A 9,043-nucleotide genomic window follows, 5' to 3' on the forward strand; every position below is an offset into this window, starting at 1 on the left:
AGCCAATCCTCTGTGAGGACTTAGACATTCAAATTTTCAAATCAGGTCCTGCACGGTTTCCCAGCCAATCATATATGTGTCCTGAGGCATTCAAATTTGCATATTGGGGACTTCATGGCTTCTAAGCCAGCCAATCATATCTGAGGGTTGAGGAATTCAAATCCACAAATCAGGGCCTGCACAGCTTCCCAGCCAGCCAATCATGTATGTGGGCTCCAGGCATTCAAATTTGCATATTGGGGAATTCGTGGCTTCTAAGTCAACAAGTCATCCGTGTCATATATCTCTAAAAATTCATATTTTAATGATAAATTGTCAACACTTGAAGATTCCCCCATCTCTTCTGAACAAAACGGTGTAAGAATGACCGTTCTAGCCCCTACGGTTAGGAAATTATGGTCATTTGTTTGAGGGGAGTCATCATTATGAGAAATAGACTGCAATGATCCTGTGTCTCTCTGTGCTGCGTGTGTAAAAAGGATGCACCTGTTTTGGAGGGAAAGAGTGCACAGCCTCTCTGATTGGTGGATTCAAATTCAGCAGCTCCCAGGCTGACCTAGAAACTCACTTTTCTCTCCCTGTGTGTGTGTGTGTGTGTGTGTGTGTGTGTGTGTGTGTGTGTGTGTGTGTGAGACAGAGAGAGAGAGAGAGAGAGAGAGAAAGGCTTTTAATGGGATGATCTCATTCTAAGATTCAAATTCAATATATTTAGACTGGTTGACTGAATTGGATCTTGTGTGTGTGTCTCTCTGTGCATGTGTGTTTTCTTATGTGTACATATTTGTGATTGTGTGGCTGTTATAGATTTTTTTGCTGATTTTTTTCATTTAACAAGTATAGTTGAGGGACGTTCAGCATGTTCATCATTTTTTCAGCTGTCCATTTTTGCTTTTCCAATTTTTCTGTTTAAGTTATTACTATTGTGCTAAATCATACCATTTCTGCTATTTTATAAGATTTGTGCCAAATACCGTATTTCTGCCAAATATAGTATTTCTGATTAATTATAGTTTTTTCTACCAAATCATAGTACAGTATTTCTGCTTTTTATAGGGTTTGTGCTTAATAAAGTATTTCTGCTAAATTATAGTATTTCTGCTTTTTATAGTATTTGTGCTAAATTATAGTATTTCTGCCAAATTATAATATTTGTGCTAAAACATAGTCTTAATTTAAAATTACAATATTCATAGTTCATCACAGTGTCTCTGGTAAATCACAATATTTCTGCTCTGTTGTACTATTTTTCTAAATCATAGTGTTTCTGTAATGTTTAAGTATTTTTGGCTAAATATATTCTTTCTGTTATCTTATACTATTTCTCCTAAATTCTTGTATTTTTGAGAAGTTATCATGTTTCTGGTAAGTTACAATATTTCTGCTAAATTCTGCTATGCTATTGTATTTCTGCCAAGTATTATGTTTCCTCTAAGATATTGCAGTTCTGCTAAGTTATTCCATTTTAGCAAACTTCTTTTGCTTCTGCAAAGTTTTTACAATTTCTGCAACTTTTCAGCTTTTTCAGCTAGTTTTTGCATACAGCTTCAGCTTTAAGCATCCACACTGCATTTTCGCAGGAAATGCAAATTTTTCTAGTTATTCTTCAAGTTGCTTCCGTACACTTTTCGCCGTAGAACTACTTCCACAATTTTCAGCCGATTTTCACCGTTCAAATTTTAAACTATTCTGCTATTTTTGCTCTTTCCGGCTATGACTTTTGCTATTTTTTGCTATTATACTTTTTAAAATATTAAGCTTTTTTCCTTTAATTTGTCCCATTGAAATGAATGGGAAACTTCAGCAATTCTGCTAAAATTTGCTTGTTTTTGAAACTTAACTACTTCCTCATACTTTCACCTAGAACAACCATTCAAATTTTAAAATGTTCACAAATTATTGGGCTATTCAGGTATGATTCAGCTTTTTCAAATCTTTTACTGTTTTACTTTTATGCCTCTTAAAGTTTTGAGTTGCAAAATTGTGATTTTTCACAAAATACATGTGTTGTTATGGTTGCTATGCTCTTGGCTTCCAGTGTGCCACTGAAGGTTTTGCAATTTTCACTTCATGTCCGAACAACTTCCTGCTACTTGCTCAATTTTCACTCAACTTCCACAAATTATACATCAAAACGTAGGTATTTTTGCTGGCTTTCAGAAAATGTCACCATCATTGTTGTGGGATTTATATAATTTTGGCAAATCTCCTCAGACTAACACAAGGTCAGAAAACTCTCCATATAAAGTCAATGGAGAGTTTGTTCAAAATCACCGCTGCATTTCTGTAATGAGAGGCATATTCGAATCGTCATATCTCCTTAACGAAGCAAAGTTAAGACATGAGGCTTGTCCCGGTATATCTTCAGACACTCGTGACGCTCACAATTCAAGAATTATTTTCTCACCTATTACCGTTCTGAAATGAGTTGGACTTGTTTGAGGGTAGGAAATTTGTCCTTCGCTCAGATTTCTTCAGATTTCAAACTGTGGAAATGAACCACTTTTTTCTCTCGTCATAACTTTTTGTTGGATTTCCACAGAGACCTGAAAATTTCCATGATTGTTCACCAAACCCTGCTGTCTCTTACGGTGAAAGAATGATATCGATACTCCAAATAGATTTCGAGTTAGAAAGCGTTGTTTGAGGGCAAGTCAAGGCAGTTTTTGCTTCGCTCTACTCAGTTATGGTGCATTAGAAGTCAAATATCTTTAATAATTCATATTTTAATGATAAATTGTAAACACTGGAAGATTCCCCCATCTCTTCTGAACAAAACGGTGTAAGAATGACCGCTCTAGCCCCTACGGTTAGGAAATTATTTTCATTTGTTTGAGGGGAGTCGTCACTATGAGAAATAGGCTGCAATAATCCTGTGCCTCTCTGTGCTGCGTGTGTAAAAAGAGGCACATGTTTTGGCGGGAAAAAGTACACAGGCTCTCTGATTGGTGGATTCAAATTCAGCAGCTCCCAGGCTGACCTAGAAACTTACTTCTCTCTCCCTGTGCATTTTTTTGCTGATTTTTTCATTTAACAAGTATATTTGAGGGACCCTCAGCATGTTCAGCATTTTTTCAGCTGTCCATTTTGCTTTTCCAATTTTTCTGTTTAACTTATTACTATTGTGCTAAATAATACTATTTCTGCTATTTTATAAGATTTGTGCCTAATATAGTATTTCTGCTAAATTACAATATTTCTGCTTTTTATACTATTTGTGCTAAAACATAGTATTTCTACTAAATGTAGTATTTATGCTTAATCATACTATTTCTGCTTTTTATGGGATTTGTGCCTAATATAGTATTTCTGCTTTTTATAGGATTTTTGCTCAAACATAGTATTTCTACTAAATGTAGTGTTTATGCTTAATCATCCTATTTCTGCTTTTTATAGGATTTGTGCTTAATATAGTATTTCTGCTAAATTATAGTATTTCTGCTTTTTATAGTATTTATGCTTAATCATAGTATTTCTATATATTTCTGCCAGGTCCCCAGGCAGCCAATCCTCTGTGAGGACTGAGAAATTCAAATTTTCAAATCAGGGCCTGCACGGCTTCCCAGCCAATCATATATGTGTCCTGAGGCATTCAAATTTGCATATTGGGGCCTTCATGGCTTCTAAGCCAGCCAATCATATCTGAGGGCTGAGGAATTCAAATCCACAAATCAGGGCCTGCACAGCTTCCCAGCCAGCCAATCATGTATGTGGGCTCCAGGTATTCAAATTTGCATATTGGGGAATTCGTGGCTTCTAAGTCAACAAGTCATCCATGTCATATATCTCTAAAAATTCATATTTTAATGATAAATTGTCAACACTTGAAGATTCCCCCATCTCTTCTGAACAAAACGGTGTAAGAATGACCGCTCTAGCCCCTATGGTTAGGAAATTATGGTCATTTGTTTGAGGGGAATCCTCACTATGTGAAATAAACTGAAAGAAGCAGGTCTATGTCTCTGTGCTGCGTGTGTAAAAAGATGCACCTGTTTTGGCGGGAAAACGTAAACAGCCTCTCTGATTGGTGGATTCAAATTCAGCAGCTCCCAGGCTGACCTAGAAACTTAGTCCTCTCTCCCTGTGTGTGTGTGTGTGTGTGTGTGTGTGTGTGTGTGTGTGTGTGTGTGTTTGTTTAGTGGGAGAGAGAGAACCCTACCCTTATTTGGCAGCATGTCATTGTAGGATTTAAATTGAATATAGTTAGACTGATTGACTGGATTAGAGCCTTTTGTTTGTGTGTCCCTCTCTGCATTTCTGTTTCAATATGCCTCCATATTTGTAATTTTGTAAGTTATTGCTATTCTGCTAAATCATAGTATTTCTGGTACTTTTCGGTACTTGTGCTAAATACAGTATTTCTGCTAAATTATATTATTTCTGCTTTATTATACTATTTGTGCTAAAACATAGTATTTCTACTAAATGTAGTATTTCTGCTTTTTATACTATTTGTGCTAAATTATAATATTTCTGCTTTTTATACTATTTGTGCTAAATTATAATATTTCTGCTTTTTATAGTATTTGTGCTAAAACATAGTATTTCTACTAAATGTAGTATTTATGCTTAATCATAGTATTTCTATATATATCTGCCAGGTCCCCAGGCAGCCAATCCTCTGTGAGGACTGAGAAATTCAAATTTTCAAATCAGGGCCTGCACGGCTTCCCAGCCAATCATATATGTGTCCTGAGGCATTCAAATTTGCATATTGGGGCCTTCATGGCTTCTAAGCCAGCCAATCATATCTGAGGGCTGAGGAATTCAAATCCACAAATCAGGGCCTGCACAGCTTCCCAGCCAGCCAATCATGTATGTGGGCTCCAGGTATTCAAATTTGCATATTGGGGAATTCGTGGCTTCTAAGTCAACAAGTCATCCATGTCATATATCTCTAAAAATTCATATTTTAATGATAAATTGTCAACACTTGAAGATTCCCCCATCTCTTCTGAACAAAACGGTGTAAGAATGACCGCTCTAGCCCCTATGGTTAGGAAATTATGGTCATTTGTTTGAGGGGAATCCTCACTATGTGAAATAAACTGAAAGAAGCAGGTCTATGTCTCTGTGCTGCGTGTGTAAAAAGATGCACCTGTTTTGGCGGGAAAACGTAAACAGCCTCTCTGATTGGTGGATTCAAATTCAGCAGCTCCCAGGCTGACCTAGAAACTTAGTCCTCTCTCCCTGTGTGTGTGTGTGTGTGTGTGTGTGTGTGTGTGTGTGTGTGTGTGTGTGTGTGTGTGTGTGTGTGTGTGTGTGTGTGTGTTTAGTGGGAGAGAGAGGACCCTGCCCTTATTTGACAGCATATCATTGTAGGATTTAAATTGAACATAGTTAGACTGGTTGACTGGATTAGAGCCTGTGTTTGTGTGTCCCTCTGTGCATTTGTGTTTCAATAAGTTATTACTATTCTGCTAAATCATAGTATTTCTGGTACTTTTCGGTACTTGTGCTAAATACAGTATTTCTGCTAAATTATAGTATTTCTGCTTTTTATAGGATTTGTTCCTAACATAGTATTTCTGCTAAATTATACTATTTCTGCTTTTTATAGGATTTGTGCTTAACATAGTATTTCTGCTAAATTATAGTATTTCTGCTTTTTATACTATTTGTTCTAAATTATAGTATTTCTGCTTTTTATAGGATTTGTGCTTAATATAGTATTTCTGCTAAATTATAGTTTTTCTTCTTTTTATAATATTTGTGCTAAAACATAGTATTTCTACTAAATGTAGTATTTATGCTTAATAATAGTATTTCTATATATTTCTGCCAGGTCCCCAGGCAGCCAATCCTCTGTGAGGACTGAGACATTCAAATTTTCAAATCAGGGCCTGCACAGTTTCCCAGCCAATCAAATAAGTGTCCTGAGGCATTCAAATTTGCATATTGGGGCCTTCGTGGCTTCTAAGCCAGCCAATCATATCCGAGGGCTGAGGAATTCAAACCCACAAATCAGGGCCTGCACGGCTTCCCAGCCAGCCAATCACATATGTGGTCTCAGGCATTCAAATTTGCATATTGGGGAATTCGTGGCTTCTAAGTCAACAAGTCATCCATGTCATATATCTCTAAAAATTCATATTTTAATATTAAATTGTCAACACTTGAAGATTCCCCCATCTCTTCTGAACAAAACGGTGTAAGAATGACCGTTCTAGCCCCTACGGTTAGGAAATTACGGTCATTTGTTTGAGGGGAGTCGTCACTATGAGAAATAGACTGCAAAAATCCTGTGTCTCTCTGTGCTGCTGCGTGTGTAAACAGATGCACCTGTTTTGGTGGGGAAAAGTGCACAGCCTCTCTGATTGGTGGATTCAAATTCACCAGCTCCCAGGCTGACCTAGAAACTTACTTCTCTCTCCCTGTGTGTGTGTGTGTGTGTGTGACAGAGAGAGAGAGAGAGAGAGAGAGAGAGAGAAAGGCTTTTAATGGGATGATCTCATTCTAAGATTTAAATTCAATATATTTAGACTGGCTGACTGAATTGGATCTTGTGTGTGGGTCTCTCTGTGCATGTGTGTTTCCTCATGTCTACATATTTGTGATTGTGTGGCTGTAATTAATTTTTTTGCAGATTTTTGTCATTTAACAAGTATATTTGAGGGACCCTCAGCATGTTCAGCATTTTTTCAGCTGTCCATTTTGCTTTTCCAATTTTTCTGTTTAACTTATTACTATTGTGCTAAATCAAACTATTTCTGCTATTTTATAGGATTTGTGCTTAATATACTATTTCTGCTTTTATAGGATTTGTGCTTAATATAGTATTTCTTCTAAATGTAGTATTTATGCTTAATCATACTATTTCTGCTTTTCATAGTATTTGTGCTTAATATAGTATTTCTGCTAAATTTAGGATTTCTGATTAATTATAGTTTTTCTACTAAATCATAGTACAGTATTTCTGCTTTTTATGGGATTTGTGCTAAAACAAAGTATTTCTACTAAATGTAGTTTTTGTGCTTAATCATACCATTTCTGCTTTTTATAGGATTTGTGCTTAATATAGTATTTCTGCTAAATTATAGTATTTCTGCCAAATTATAATATTTGTGCTAAAACATAGTCTCAATTTAAAATTACAATATTCATAGTTCATCACAGTGTCTCTGGTAAATCACAATATTTCTGCTCTGTTGTACTATTTTTCTAAATCATAGTGTTTCTGTAATGTTTAAGTATTTTTGGCTAAATATATTCTTTCTGTTATCTTATACTATTTCTCCTAAATTCTTGTATTTTTGAGAAGTTATCATGTTTCTGGTAAGTTACAATATTTCTGCTAAATTCTGCTATGCTATTGTATTTCTGCCAAGTATTATGTTTCCTCTAAGATATTGCAGTTCTGCTAAGTTATTCCATTTTAGCAAACTTCTTTTGCTTCTGCAAAGTTTTTACAATTTCTGCAACTTTTCAGCTTTTTCAGCTACTTTTTGCATACAGCTTCAGCTTTAAAGCATCCACACTGCATTTTCGCAGGAAATGCAAATTTTTCTAGTTGGCTTTATGACGATATTATATGTGAAATATGACTATAAGCGTTTAAATGATGGATAAAGTAGGATGTTAAATAAAGGTAAGTATAAAGTACAGTCACAAATCACATCACATATTACGAGTCCTTATATAATTATTTTACTTACGCTGTCTTTGACTTCCCATGACATTTAACTAATTCCAGTGTTTACATTTTATATTTATATTCAAGAAACTACAAGAGATGGCTGCATGGATAAATGGCTGCATGATGAGGTTATTTCCACCTTTGAAATACTACCTTTATAGTGGGACCTTAGTAAACGGGTTGAATAATAAAATAACAATATACATTTAATTTTACATTTTCCATGTGAGTCCCCTTGTCCTCAAGGCCTGTGCCCCCCAGCTGTGTGGAGTCTTTCATAAACTGTTTATGCTGAGTCTGAGTCTGCAGAGGGTCCCGGTGATGTGGAAGACATCATGCCTCGTCCCTGTACCAAAGACGCCACGTCCCAGTGGCCCCCAGGATTACAGGCCCGTGGCACTGACCTCCCACATCATGAAGACCCTGGAAAGGCTCATCCTGGACCAGCTGCGACCCATAGTAAGACCACAGCTGGATCCCCTTCAGTTCGCTTATCAGCCTCGTCTCGGAACTGAGGACGCCATCATCTACCTGCTCAATCGTGTCTACACCCATCTGGACCAGCCGGCGAGCACTGTGAGGGTCATGTTTTTTGACTTTTCCAGTGCTTTCAACACCATCAGGCCGACCCTCCTGGGTGATAAGTTAGCAGCGATGCAGGTGGATGCTTCTCTGGTGTCCTGGATTGTTGATTACCTGACAGGAAGACCACAATATGTACGTCTCCCACAGTGTGTGTCTGACAAGGTGATTAGCAACACAGGGGCACCACAGGGGACTGTCCTCTCCCCCTTCCTCTTCACCCTCTACACCACAGACTTCAGCCACTGCACAGAGACCTGCCATCTTCAGAAGTTTTCTGATGACTCTGCGGTGGTTGGATGCATCAGCAGGGATGATGAGACAGAGTACCGGGCTGTGGTCGACTCCTTTGTCACGTGGTGTGAGCAGAATCATCTGCAGCTCAACGTGGCAAAGACCAAGGAACTGATCGTGGACTTCAGGAAGACCAGGAAACACTTGACCCCTGTTTCAATTCAGGGGGTCAGTGTTGACATTGTGGAGGACTATAAATACCTTGGAGTACACATTGACAATAAACTGGACTGGGCTAAAAACACCACAGCACTTTACAGGAAGGGCCAGAGTCGTCTCTATTTTTTGAGGCGACTGAGGTCCTTCAACATCTGCCAGAAAATGCTGAGGATTTTCTATGAGTCTGTGGTGGCCAGTGCGATCCTCTATGCTGTTGCATGCTGGGGGAGCAGGCTGAGGGTCGCAGATGCCAACAGACTTAATAAACTAATCCGTAAGGCCAGCAATGTTGTGGGGATGGAGCTGGACTCCCTCAAGGTGGTGTCGGAGAGGCGGATGCTGTCCAAGATAAAGACAATGTTGGATAACACCTCC

This window comes from Astatotilapia calliptera, chromosome 16 (assembly GCF_964374335.1).
Source record: "Astatotilapia calliptera chromosome 16, fAstCal68.1, whole genome shotgun sequence".
Taxonomy (NCBI): domain Eukaryota; kingdom Metazoa; phylum Chordata; class Actinopteri; order Cichliformes; family Cichlidae; genus Astatotilapia; species Astatotilapia calliptera.